The sequence below is a fragment of the Trachemys scripta genome, chromosome 13 (assembly GCF_013100865.1).
Source record: "Trachemys scripta elegans isolate TJP31775 chromosome 13, CAS_Tse_1.0, whole genome shotgun sequence".
Taxonomy (NCBI): domain Eukaryota; kingdom Metazoa; phylum Chordata; order Testudines; family Emydidae; genus Trachemys; species Trachemys scripta.
This window is the reverse complement of record NC_048310.1, coordinates 23,072,647-23,085,874: the sequence shown is the minus strand read 5'-3', so window position 1 is coordinate 23,085,874 and position 13,228 is coordinate 23,072,647. Positions and strand designations below refer to the sequence as shown.

The window sequence follows — 13,228 nt, the reverse complement described above, 5'->3', positions numbered from 1 at the left end:
ATCCTGTCTAACCCCCTGCCAAGCTGCAGGATTTATTGTGTCTAAACCATCCACGACAGATGGCTATCCAGACTCCTTTCAAAAACCTCCAGTGAAGAAGCTTCTACGACCTCCCTAGGCAGTCTCTTCCATTGTTCTATTGTAAGTTAGAAAGTTTTTACTCAGATTTAATCTAAACCACCTGTGCTTTAGTTTGAACTGTAGTAGAAGTAGTAGAATGTTCTCTCTGTGGCAAGCGAGAACAACTTTTCTCCATCTTTTTGATGGCAGTCTTTCAAGTATTTGAAGACTGCTATCATGTCCCCCTTAATCTCTTTTGCAAACAGACCCAGTTCCTTCAGTCTTTGCTCATATGGCTTGCATTCCATCCCTTTGATCATCTTTGTCACTTGCTTCTGGATCCTTTCCAGTTTCTCTACATCCTTTCTATGATGACCAAACTTGCCTAAGCGCTGAGTAGAGCAGTACTATCACCTCCATGGACTTACATGCTATGCCTCTGTAAATGCAACCTAAAATTGCATTTGCCTTTTTTCTTTTTCGCAACAGCATCGCATTGCTGACTCATGTGGAAGTTGTGATCCACCACAGCTCCCAGATCCTTCTCCTCAGTGCTGCTTCCAAGCCAGTTAGCCCCCATTTTGTATTTGTGCATTTGGTTTTTTTCCCTAAGTGTAGCACCTTACACTTGTCTTTGCTGAATTTCATTTTGTTGTCTATAGCTGAGTTCTCCAACTTATCAAGATCCCTCTGAATTTTAGTTCTATCGTCCATAGTGTTGGCAAGCCTCCCTAGCTTTGTGTCATCTGCAGATTTGATCAGTCTGCTCTCTAGTCCTACATCCAGGTCATTACTAAAGATGACAAACAACACAAGAACCCGAACAGATCCCTGTGGAACCCCACTTGAGACCTCCTTCCAATCTGACATCATTCCATTAACACTTACTCTTTGTGTTTGTTTAATCAATTATGTATCCACTTAATGGCAGATCCACCAAGCCCACATCTCTCCAGCTTACCTATCAGAATGTCATGTGGGACTGTGTCAAAAGACTTGCTGGAGTCCAGGTATATTATGTCCACCCCATTCCCCCCATCCACCAAACCAGTGACCCTATCAAAGAAGGAAATCACTCTGGTTTGGCATGATTTGTTCTTAGTAAATCCATGCTGGCCGCTAATGATTACTCCTTCATTCTCCAGGTAGTAGAGAAGGGGATGAACAACCTAAGTGGCAGTGTCTGGAGACTTTTTGTCAGCCAGACATGACTGGGCACTCGGGCAGCCATTTACACAGTGCAAAATCATTCTAAAATACTATCAAATCAAAATGGCACCAATGGCATTCACTTTGCATAGGTGTCAATGGTTACACTAGGTGTGTAACAGAGAGATAAGTCTACTGCCTCCTAGGCTCTTAGGAGAGAAAGTGACAGACAGTTGCCCTCACTGTAGCCCTGCCAATGCGTGACTAGGGAATCAAGATGGGGGGAGGCTGTGTGAATCATGGCTCTAGCCCCACCCAGACACAATTTACTGGTAGCTCCTCCCCCCTGCCCTCCCCTCCCACCCATGCGTGTGTGCATGCACATTCCTTGCAAACTTTTGTAGCAAACAATTTTAGTTTATTTTTCATTTATTATGTGCTGTTATACTTATCTAACATTATTTCATATATAATCATATGTTAAATACAGGTAAATTGTAGGATTATAGAAGTATAAGATTGATCAGTGTGTAGAGCAGGGGTGGCCAACTGAGCCTGAGAAGGAGCTAGAATTTACCAATGTACATTGCCAAAGAGCCACAGTAATACATCAGCAGCTCCCCATCAGCTCCCACCACCCCGGCTCCCAGTGTCTCCCACCCACCCACTGGCAGCTCTGCTGATCTGCACCTCCCCCTCCCTCCCCACACCTCCCGATCATCTGTTTCAGGGCATGCAAGAGACTCTGGGGGGAAGGGGGGAGGAGCAAGGGCACAGCAGGCTCAGGGGAGGGGGTGGGAAGGGGTGGATTGGGGGCAGGGCCTGTGGCAGAGCCAGGGGTTGAGCAGTGAGCACCTCCCAGCATATTGGAAAGTTGTCGCCTGTAGTTCCAGCCCCGGAGTTGGTGCCTATACAAGGAGCCGTATATTAACTTCTGAAGAGCCGCATGTGTCTCCGGAGTTACAGGTTGGCCACCCCTGATGTAGAGGAAATAATCCTGTATTAGGTATCTAAGTAAGTAGGAATGAAATGCAAGGCTGAGGCGTGTAAGATTTTAGCTTAGCCATACTAGGCCATTGAGTTAAGAAATGCTGATATAAATAAGTGATTAAAGAATAACCCAATGCCTTAACATTACGGAAAAACATGTACCAATGGGTGATATTGCGAAAAATTAACTGTCAGAGTAATTTTTTGCTTACAAGATACCTGGTAGTCACATTTTTCTAACACATGCCCTAACTGCAGGGTGCACAATGTGCATAAATGCTAATGAGGCATAGTCAGAATCTCATTATAAAAAAGGGTGCCCAGATTAGGAAAATTGAGCTCCCGGTGGGAAACTCCAGCAGGAACCATCCCTCTACTGATGATCAATCTATGAAAGACCTATCAAATCCTAACACTGTTGTTAAGGATGTAAGTATAACTATATTTGTAACTTTTACATAGGTCTTTATAGAATTTTTATATACTTAGGTAATCATAACTTTAATTGTAACTTTAACGAAACTTGTAAAATAAAGTAAACCTTGTACTTGTGAATGTCTGTGTGGTCACTGTCCTTGGTCTTTAGGTGTTCCTAGAGACTCTAAATCTGAAGCAGGTAGCAGAAGTAACTTTCACTCTGTTAAGCTTAAAACTGTAACCACTACAGCTGAAACCAGGAGCAGAGCCCAAGTCCCGATGCCCTCCCCGGGGCAGAAGCTGGAATGAAGCCACAAGCCCTGGCATCCACCTCACCCCATCCCTCGCAGGGCAGAAGCCAAGAATGGAGCCACTGGGCTGAAGCCCCAAACCCTGATGCCCCCCGTGAGGCTGAAACCGGGAACGGAACCGTGGGGCTGAAGCCCCGAGCCCCAGCACTCCCCCCAACCTAAAGCCCTGAGCCATTGTGCTCCCAAGGGTCAGAAGCTCTGACCCCCCCGCCCCCGAGCAATAAAACACACACACACACACACACACACACACACACGTGGTTGAAGCCCGTAACGTCTTGTTTGTAGTTATGGACATTTCAGAGTTACAGCCAACCTCCATTACCAAGGTGATCATAACTCTGAGGCTCTACTGTAGAAGAATATTGCTCTGAAAATACTTGAAGGGATTGGAGAGTGGGATGATCAGAGACTTGATTTAGCTTTTTCCTGACCGGGAGTGTAAGATTTTTCCATTCAGTGTAGAATGTTTCCAATAGAAAACTACATAAATTTTTCTTAACACAAAATCTTAATTCCTACCCTTTGACATTGACAGGATGCAAGCTTTTGACAAGATATAGAATCTCCTTAGCATTCCATTGCTTTCTCAGAACCAGAAAAATTCTCAGCGACAAATTCCTAACTTGTGTAAATTTCAGTGGAGCTATGCTAATTTATACCAGCTGATGATTTGGCTCTTGGTTTTGTGTTGTTCCATTACTTTCTCACCTTTCGATATGCACTTTCCTTTGTTTCATGGTGTTTATCCACTAGCAGGGAAGGACTGTTTTGTAGAAGTGGCTTCTGTTGAGCCTTGTTTTTGTATCAAATTTAGGGTTAGGTGATTTCTTTTTTTGTTTGTTTGTTTGTGGCTATATTATCTTGTTGTTCATCTATAAATGAAAAAGCATAAAAGGTGTAGATCATGCACTATATTTCCTGTAACATTCATTAATAATTGTAAAACACTGACATATTGTACTCTACTTAAAAATCTGTTTTCTTTAGAAAATACAGTAAACTATTTAATTCACCTGTGTAACTAAATTTATACACCTCAACGATGTAGAAAAATATATTACTATGATAATATACCATGGTCCAGATTCAGCTCTAAATTTCACTGGTGTAAATCCAAAATAACTCAGTTGACTTCCATGGAGTAATGACTACCTCATTTACAACTGGTGTATTTGAAACCCAACTCTAGTCCAGTCTATCCCTTATCAACTGATGTAAGCCAGATGGTCACAATTTTTTCATAGCTTGACAAATTTATGCCATGAACACTTCTCTTCCCATTTATGGGCACTAGGACAACCTCCCCTTCCCGGTCACAAGGACCATCTCCACTCCCACGTGCAGTCAAATAATGTCCCCTGGGCAACTGCAGCAATTGTTTAGCTGGGGAAGTAGCATTAGGAATCGATTTAATGTATTGTTAATTAGCTTCCAATACAGTTTAGCAGCTGGAAACCAGATAGAGAGCTGCACCATGGGCTTGATCTTACACTCATTGAAATCAATAGGAAAGCTCCCATTGATTTTAATAGTGCAGGATGAGGGCCCATGTGACCATCTAGCTCTCCACATGCTACCAGCAAGTAGTGCCTAGCACAATGAGGCCCTGGTACACCACTACAACTCCTAGATATTACAGTAGTAATAATAATAATATTTAATAATTAAGTGCTTCACAGTCATAACCTAATACCAAGAAATAGTGGTCTGGTTTAGAGAGTTAAAGTCATTAGTCAGTTAATTGGCTGGTATTTGTTGAATTTATTTATAAAATGCGGACTACCTGTTTCTTGTAGAAAAATACAACAAAACCGGAATGGTTGCTAATTTATGGAAATTACATACACACATCTATATACATATACATATATATATATTTTAGATTTGTGAAGTTAACCACAAGAAAGGATGCAAAGAGATATATCCCTTGGAGACCTGTGTTCCTATTATAAAGCTTTCCCTACAGAAGTCTTTAAATTAAAATTATTTTTTAAGCTTGAGCCTAAAACATCGAACACAAATCCCAGTTTGAGTGCATCGTGTGATTCCCACTGGGAAATGGGCTACATTTTCAGACACCAGATGATTTCTGTGTCAATGAGTGTTTAGTTTCATGGAAGAAGAGAGATCCAGTTTTGATGTAGGACTCATTTGTATTTGCTGTGACTTACCCATTAGAAAATTATTGATCTTCAGTGAGATTAAGTTGAACATTATTTTTGTTTCCAAGGCTTCATGTATTCTGAGCAGAGACTACGCACTGCACTGAACTGGGCTATATTGTGTCTGAAGATTCCATAATATGGCCTGCTGTAATAGCCACATGCTGTTTTTATGAAAGATTTTACAGCATGTCCTGCTAATGAGCTTTATGTGGGACTTCTTATTGACTCCAGTGTATGCGTGTGCCCAAAGATTCAACTTGAACCTATGCCTTGTGAGAAAAAGATCTCACCAGCTTTAAGATTACGGACATTCAAGTTGCCCTACACGCATTATGAAGAGCTCAGTTAAAAAGGTGACGGGTGTTTTTATGAACTTAATGATACATTATTAATTAATTTATTTATTTATTTATTTTGTCATCGACATTCATATTTTTAATTCAGTGATGATTTCCGAAAAACACTTCCCTAGAAGACTCTTCAGACAATAATCTAGCTGCCATCCGGCCATCTCCCATTCTTATCCCAAAACACACACGGAATTACAAAAGTATTTTTTTTAAATTCTGTGAATTCTCCAAATAGATTTTGTGAAATTCCCAAAACCTTTTCCTAACATGAGGCCTAAAGAGATTTCCAGGAAGATACTTTTAGATAATTATCTGAGAATTAATCATAAAAATGCAAAATAATCATACATACTAAAGTTCTTACATACTCCAGTCATTTTAAGGTATGTTACCAATTTTCATAAGGGGCCACTGTCAGAAACACAACTTCATCTAACCAATTAGGGGCTTCTTCTGCCATATAACTCTGTAACTGCTTTCATTGCATTTAACAGCTGCTTATGCAAAGAACTGTGTGAAACACTATTAGAAACCACAGGGTCTCTTGTAGAGGGCTTAAAAAAAAAAACCCAAAACCTCCCAGTAATACTGCATTAGATACACTCCCTCTGTAGGAGGTCTACAGCCAACAAACAGTTAAAATTATGAGGAAGGTAATTCCATCATGCTATTAATGTCCTGCAATTCAGCTGTGACTGTGTTCTGTTCACTTGGTTTTCCTCTTCAAGTGCTGTTCTGTTTTTAAAGCTGCTTTGAAGGAATGCTCTCCAGTGGACTGCAGCCTGTCACTGCTCCCTGTCATGTGTCCGATAATTAAAATCTGACTGATTTACTGACTGGCATCAACCATCACAGCTCAAGAGTTAGATGATGTTCATCCTTCCCAAGGCTAAATTTACTTGGTGAAAAGGGGCTGCTTGCTTCCAGCCTGAGCTGTCATTCAGCTGCCGTGGAAACCATAAAGATAGCTAACAGAGCCCCAGCCAGCAGTCTTTAGTTTATTTTATTCTAATATTTATTGCCACCCAGAAAATGAACATAATACAGACAAGTTAGTGAGAGCACTGCACCAGTGATTTGTGAGGCTGGTGTGGAGTGAGATCAAAACACTCCTGCAGTACTGAAATAAAATAGAACAGCGGTGTTTCCCAAAAGTATGGCTGGGCTGTAGCTATGTTTATATTAACTCTAATGGGGTACAATTTATTATTGCATTTTAAGTAGATGCTCTCTTGGAGAAGGCTTTTTTTAAAAAAACACCCACTGTTCAGGCAGTACAATAAATAAATAAATAAAGGACCATTGAGTCACCCAGTGTGAATAATCTAGCGGTATTAATGGAACCGCTAGGATCTATCGAAAACAGCAACTTCGATAGCTCAGGGTCATGGTATCAGTCCCACTGCTGGAACAAGATGTTTACAAAAGATTTAAACTCTGGTGAGCAAGCCCTCACTGGCTCACTCTCCTTAGCCTTTAGGACTGTGTCCTGCTCATCTTGCTCCTTACAGTTTATTTCTTATCTCGAGCTGGGTGCGACAGACTCCAGCAATCTCCAGGGCTCTGCCTCCACTAGCAGCTTCACCTCAACCTGAAGCACAGCAGGAGCTCTTAATTCTGACCCCATTTCCAAACCAGGCTTTCTCGGTCCTTAAAAAAACAAAAACAAAACAGATTTTAGTCCCCATCTCTCACTTTTCTGTACTCCCAACTACAGTACTTGTCCTCGTCTGTTACACATAAATAAAGCAGAACCTTAAACACATACCGCCTGGTAAGAAACTCAAATACCTTTCCAGCATGGACAAGATTAATCACACGTACTATTTACAGCACTAAACAAAACAATTATAACATCATATATACTCGGTTGAACAAACACAGTGACAGTACTTTTAGAAAACATACAGTAAAAAGCAAATGAAAATCCACATCAGGAAAGATGAACTTTCCATGAGTCTGGCTCCCCTAGTAGCCTTTGGGTACACAAAGTTCAGGTACTATTTGGCTCCATTCTTCTGGAAACATCATCTCTTCTGTAAGAGAAAGACCCACAAGGCCTGATACACCACTTCCTTACTGTAGATTCGCCCTGGTGTAACTCCACTTCTCTCTAGGCAGTTACCATGGTGTACCCCTGGAGAAACTCAGCAGTGAATCAGCCCCATGGAGTGATGTTTTCAAAAGTAGGAGCATGTAAATAACAAAAGAAACCCATATTTGTACTTACTTAATTATACAAGCAGTTAGGCATTTGTCCATCATGAATACAAATGTGGGTGCATGTGGACAAGCCAACCTCAGTCTCTACTTTTTGAAAAATTGACTCATTTTGCATTTGGCTTCTGGAGAGTTAAAAGTGTGCACAGCACAAAGAGGGGACCTCTTGCCCTCAATGAGTTTACAAACAGAGGACCCAATCCTGCATATCGTTACTCAGATGAGTTTTATGCATATGAGTAGTGCCATGAAGGTCACCAGACTTTTTGCTTGACTAAGAACTAATCACATGAATAAAGATTTGCATATTGATTTGGTGCCTGATCCTGCACAGGCAGTGCACTGGCTTACAGAGGGCAGACATACCCTAATTAAAAAATCACTGTGAAATTCTATAGTAATGGTCCAAATTAATGATACTGCAGTACAGACGTTATTGCTGAAGAATACTCTGATATATGTTTATATGCAGTGAGGGTATTTTTGGGTGTCAAAGACACTTCCTTGTTGAGGGGAATAGGCTATACAGACTGCCAATTCAGAATTGCAGCCTAAACAAACTGGAATACAGACTTAACACGCATTATGCCAGGTGTTGTCTGATCAGCCATGGATTTGATGTGCTCTAACACACTGTAAAGGGAGCTCAAAAATCATCCATACCAAACAGCTTCATCTTTCACTCTCAAAAATATTTCATCTTCCCTTGTCTCCTTGCCTTCAGGAATTTCTATCAACTCAATATTTCTTAATCGGAACTTATATTTTACAGGTCATCAGTTTGATTTCTCAATGTCTTTGTGCATCGTCGTTTCATTTGGAACAGCAATCAGTTGTGCCCATCGATCTTTAGCACCCTATATTCAATTTTCATGCAGCTGTTTGCCGGGGTGGAACTAAAAACTTTCTGGTGAGTAGATGTTTCCTGGCATAGCTCAGACTATTTTTTTCATAATGATCATTTTATTATTTTAAAGGATATGTAAAAATGAAAGCTATCAAACTACAAAAATAACAAAACCAGAAAAAATTAAAGAGTACAAGAACAATAACTCTGTCTGCCACCTTGGATTATCTATGGGATCAATTTCCTTACTGGCCATCTCAGAGTTCATCTTAGGCGCTGTACTTGAGTTGCGGTTAAGTTACGCTTATCTTAGCAAGTATAACTATGAATGGTATTATTTGGTCATAAACTTATCCAGCTCTTTTCCTGCTACAATTCTGGTCCTTATGACCTGCTGTGCAAGTGAATTCCAGAGGCAGGTGACATCCTGGGTGAAGAAACAGATCCTTTCATTTGTTCTAAATTTACCTGCCATTAATTTTATCACGCGACAAGTTGTTGCTGTACTGTGAGATACCATGAAGAGGAAGGACTGATCAGTTTTCACTACGTATTTCATAGTCTCAAATATCTCAATCAAGTTCCTTTTAATTCTCCTACTTTCCGAGTTCTCTCTCCCCTTAAGCCAGTAACAAAGCAGCATGAAAACTGTTTTCCAGTGTGACTAATACTGAGCAAAACTTTCACCTCAAAAGCAGAGGAAGATCTTCTGGTTTTGATGTAAAAGCAATTCTCTCTAGGGATGCACAAACCTCAGATAATTTCAGCCAGCCCTGGTTTGACTCAGGACCTTTAACTCTCTCCTATACATCTTTCCTTCCCCTCAACCCCAAAGGCTCCACATCTCTACCTAATTGGCTCCTCACACAAACCCCTTTCCACATACCTCTAGGTATCATCTGGGGGAGGGGTGTAAAAAGGGTCTTTTTCATTACTCCCCAACATCTTTGGTGACAAGTGGCTGACCCAATCCCCATTTTCTGTGCCAGGCTGGCAGTCAGGGGATGAACAGAGGTTTTAGGCAAACCTAAGGTCTGCTGCCCTTTCACTCCATAGAGTCTTCAGGGAAGCCTGCTACCTACTCACTCCTCACCCATTGAGATGCGGCACAAGGACATGGTCTAGCCCAGGGGTAGGCAACCTCTGACATGCATGCTGAAGGCGGCACGTGAGCTGATTTTCAGTGGCACTCACACTGCCCGGGTCCTGGACACCAGTCCCGGGGGCTCTACATTTTAATTTAATTTTAAATGAAGCTTCTTAAACATTTTTTAAACCTTATTTACTTTACACACAACAATAGTTTACTTATATATTATAGACCGGGGTTGGCAATGTTCGGCACGCGGCTCGCCAGGGTAAGCACCCTAGCGGGCCGGGCCAGTTTATTTACCTGCTGACGCGGCAGGTTCGGCCGATCGCAGCCCCCGCTCGCCGTGGTTCGCCGTCCCGGGCCAATGGGGGCGGCAGGAAGTGGCGCGGGGCGAGGGATGTGCTGGCCGCAGCTTCCCGCCACCTCCATTGGCCCGGGACGGCGAACCGCGGCGAGTGAGGGCCGCGATTGGCCGAACCTACCGCTTCAGCAGATAAATAAACTGGCCCGGCCCGCTAGGGTGCTTACCCTGGCGAGCCGCGTGCCGAACGTTGCCGACCCCTGTTATAGACATAGAAAGAGACATTCTAAAAACGTTAAAATGTATTACTGGCACACAAAACTTTAAATTAGAGTGAATAAATGAAGACTCGGACCCCCATTTCTGAAAAGTTGCCGACCCCTGGCTAGCCTTCCTACAATCCAAGTGTCAGGGTTATAGGGCGAGCTATGCTTTAGACCACTTTTAGTCCCCATAAGATGCTTCCCTCTGGTGACAGGCCTGACTTCCTTCCCCTCTCTCAAGGGTCAACCCGTATCGCTCAATCACTCTGAGACTAGCTCTCTGGGCTGCAGCCCCCTGTTTACCAACCATATCAATATAACAGGTTCCTGTAAGCGCTTTTCCCTCCAGGAGTTTGTGACCAAGGAGCTGATTACTGTGATTCAAAAACAGCTTCTTCAGCCCAAAGGATTATTTATTTACTCAAAGGTACATCGCATGCAGATCAAAGAGCTAGAATGAAAAAGGTTCATGCACATAACTCTTACCTACACCATCATTTTTGCTTTCAAGCTTTTGTAAATTCCCTTTAGCCCAGTTACCTCCATCCCTAGGTTGAGGGACAGCCCTCTTGCTGCAGTTTCTGTCTCTCTTTCTCCTGGGCAACTGCTGACAAGCTCAGTCACTTCTCTCTCCTCTCCACACCTCCTTCTTCCCTAGCCTGCAGCTTTAAGATTTTAGCACCTCCTTTGATCCTAGGGTCCATCTGTGAAGAGTAAACTTTGCCAACCTGGTTGAAGCCAGGTTGAGGGTATTCCCCAATTAATAGCTTCCCTATTGTTTCCCCAAGGACCCTTGGTATTCCCTATGTTAGTATCTTATCTTTGCCATTGTTTGGTTTCCTACTGGTTTTCCCTTTACGGCTTTTTTTGATTTAACTCCTAGTCAGGCAGGATAATATCAGACAGGTAAACTGAGGTGCATATGATATTAACAAAATATTTATAGATGTTTCCTTTCTTGTCCACTCTTGAGTCAAGAAGGTTGCATGGCAGTAATGTGAAGAATTTCATTATGTCAGGTATATCACCTATTGCCATGGGACAATCTCAGTCCTCACCTTATGGTAATACCCAGGAAAGCACTGGCTGCAGTGGAAGCAGGATTGTTTTCACTCCTGCTGCTAAATGGGGGTAGCAAATCATCTACTTCTCTAGAAAGCCTTGCTATAGAATGGGAGGCACTGGCCCCATTTTTAGTCCCCCTGAAGACTGACATGTTGGTTTGGTCCCACCAAACTCACTCTTCACAAAGTCCATGAGGGATAGAACTTGCTAATCACCCTCTGAAGCTTTTGAGAAGAAAGGCCTCCAAATCCCACCTGTCGCTACCTGAGGGTTCAGAACTTATGGTTGGAGGAGCAACAAAGCTCACCCGTTTAATTAGGAAACTAACTAGGTTAGCCAAGATTTGTTGAGATTGTTTTGGAATTTTGGGGGTTTTGCACAAGGTTTAAACTCTGAGTCAAGATTAGAAGATGGGAAACCTGGTAAACTGAACAAAATGATTTGGTTCACTGAAGACACCTGGAACCCATACAGGAAAGTATTGCTCTATTTACCACTCCACTGGTGTCACAAATTGAGTTACTCTCAGCACCATGGCTACCACCAGTAGGCTTAGAAATGTTGGGCCTCATACTGATGTAACACTGGTTTTATACAGGGGTAACTCTATTGACTTCAATGGAATTACTCCTGACTCACTCTGATATAAGTGAGGAAAACCAGATCCATCAATTGCAATTATAGGGCCATCTCCTTGGATTCATGGGAGCTACGTTCTGCACACATGAGTGGAAAACGGGTGGCTTTCAACCTTCTGCTGCCCCCTAAATCCTGAGGCCTGTTTGGCCTCAGGGTAGCTCTAATTTATGCTGGCTGGAACGGCCTTTTCCACCAGCTCTGGATTGCACTCACAGAACCTTGGGTCCCAGTTATGTCAGGGAGGATTGAGTGAAGTAGAATTGGTTCCTTTGACTTTATCTGACAGGGGGGAGGGGAGGAGGTTCCTTGATGCAAGGGTGATGCAAAGGTGTGAAGAGCTGACCCAAAAACTGCATTGTGGGCTGTTTTCACTTAATTAAATTAATTTGTTAACTAAGGATTAGCACAGATGCTGTAGCTGTGAGAGAAAGAGCAAAGGCACATCATTATTATTGTTTTAAATAAAAGAGTTCAATAGAACTAATGTAACAAGATTATACTATACAATGAAAATGAATAAAAATGGTAGTATCAGAGTATATTTCATCATGAAGGATACAAAATAGAACTTTACAAGTTATTTATCTACAGGAATCACTTCATCCATCATGGAACTGCACCCACTTCTGAGGTGTACTGAAGCAGACATTTAACAGCACCCAACAACACGACCTAAGTTTAAGATGGGAAGTGAAGACCTCATAGTACAGCATCCAGATAAAATTGCAAATGTCAAGTGAAATTCACCAATTGAAAGGAGAAGAGCAAAAGGGAGATGACTATTTTTATGTAAAATAAATCATTTTGCTAATCGGGTTGGGATTTTGCTGCTGGGAGTTGAGGAGGGCAAAAGGAGAACAGTAATTTTTAGAGTTGCCACTTTAAAATACAGCCCTTCTTGCTTCAACATTGCTTTGATGCAGTATCAGAGCAGAAGCCTCTTGAAGTACGGTAATGTCAAGCTCAAACGGGCATATTTTAAAGTAACAGGAAGTAAATTAAGCTAATTAAACACTCAGTGCTTTGAGTTTTTTTAAGCATGTTTGCTTGCCAAGCAAATTTTTCCAAGCTTTCACAGCTATGATCATAACCTACATTTTAGGAGGTAACTATTTCTCCGAGTTGTGGGCTTAAATCTAAAACTTAGTGATATTGGTTTGGTTTTATGTACTGGATCCATGTGTGTAACAGTGACTGCTCAATAAAGGGAAAATAGCCTGTAAGATCTATTGTATTCATTGCATGAAATCTTCACCCCCATTCTGCACCCTTTACACTGAGAAAAGGGCTAGAGCAATGTAAAAGGTCTCAAGCCCCAGTTCTTTCTGAGGCACTACAGAAGACAGCTGGCTGTT

General features: G+C 41.9%; 1 long non-coding RNA gene across 1 annotated transcript in view; it reads left to right on the top strand.

The window, feature by feature from the left end:
- The window catches only part of LOC117886860, a 163,438-nt gene extending 150,424 nt beyond the window's left edge, over positions 1-13,014 (top strand). The window contains exons 2-3 of the long non-coding RNA XR_004648071.1: positions 8,438-8,575; positions 12,465-13,014. This is a non-coding gene — a long non-coding RNA (uncharacterized LOC117886860). The remainder of the gene's footprint in view (positions 1-8,437; positions 8,576-12,464) is intronic.
- The last annotated feature ends 214 nt before the right edge of the window (positions 13,015-13,228 follow it).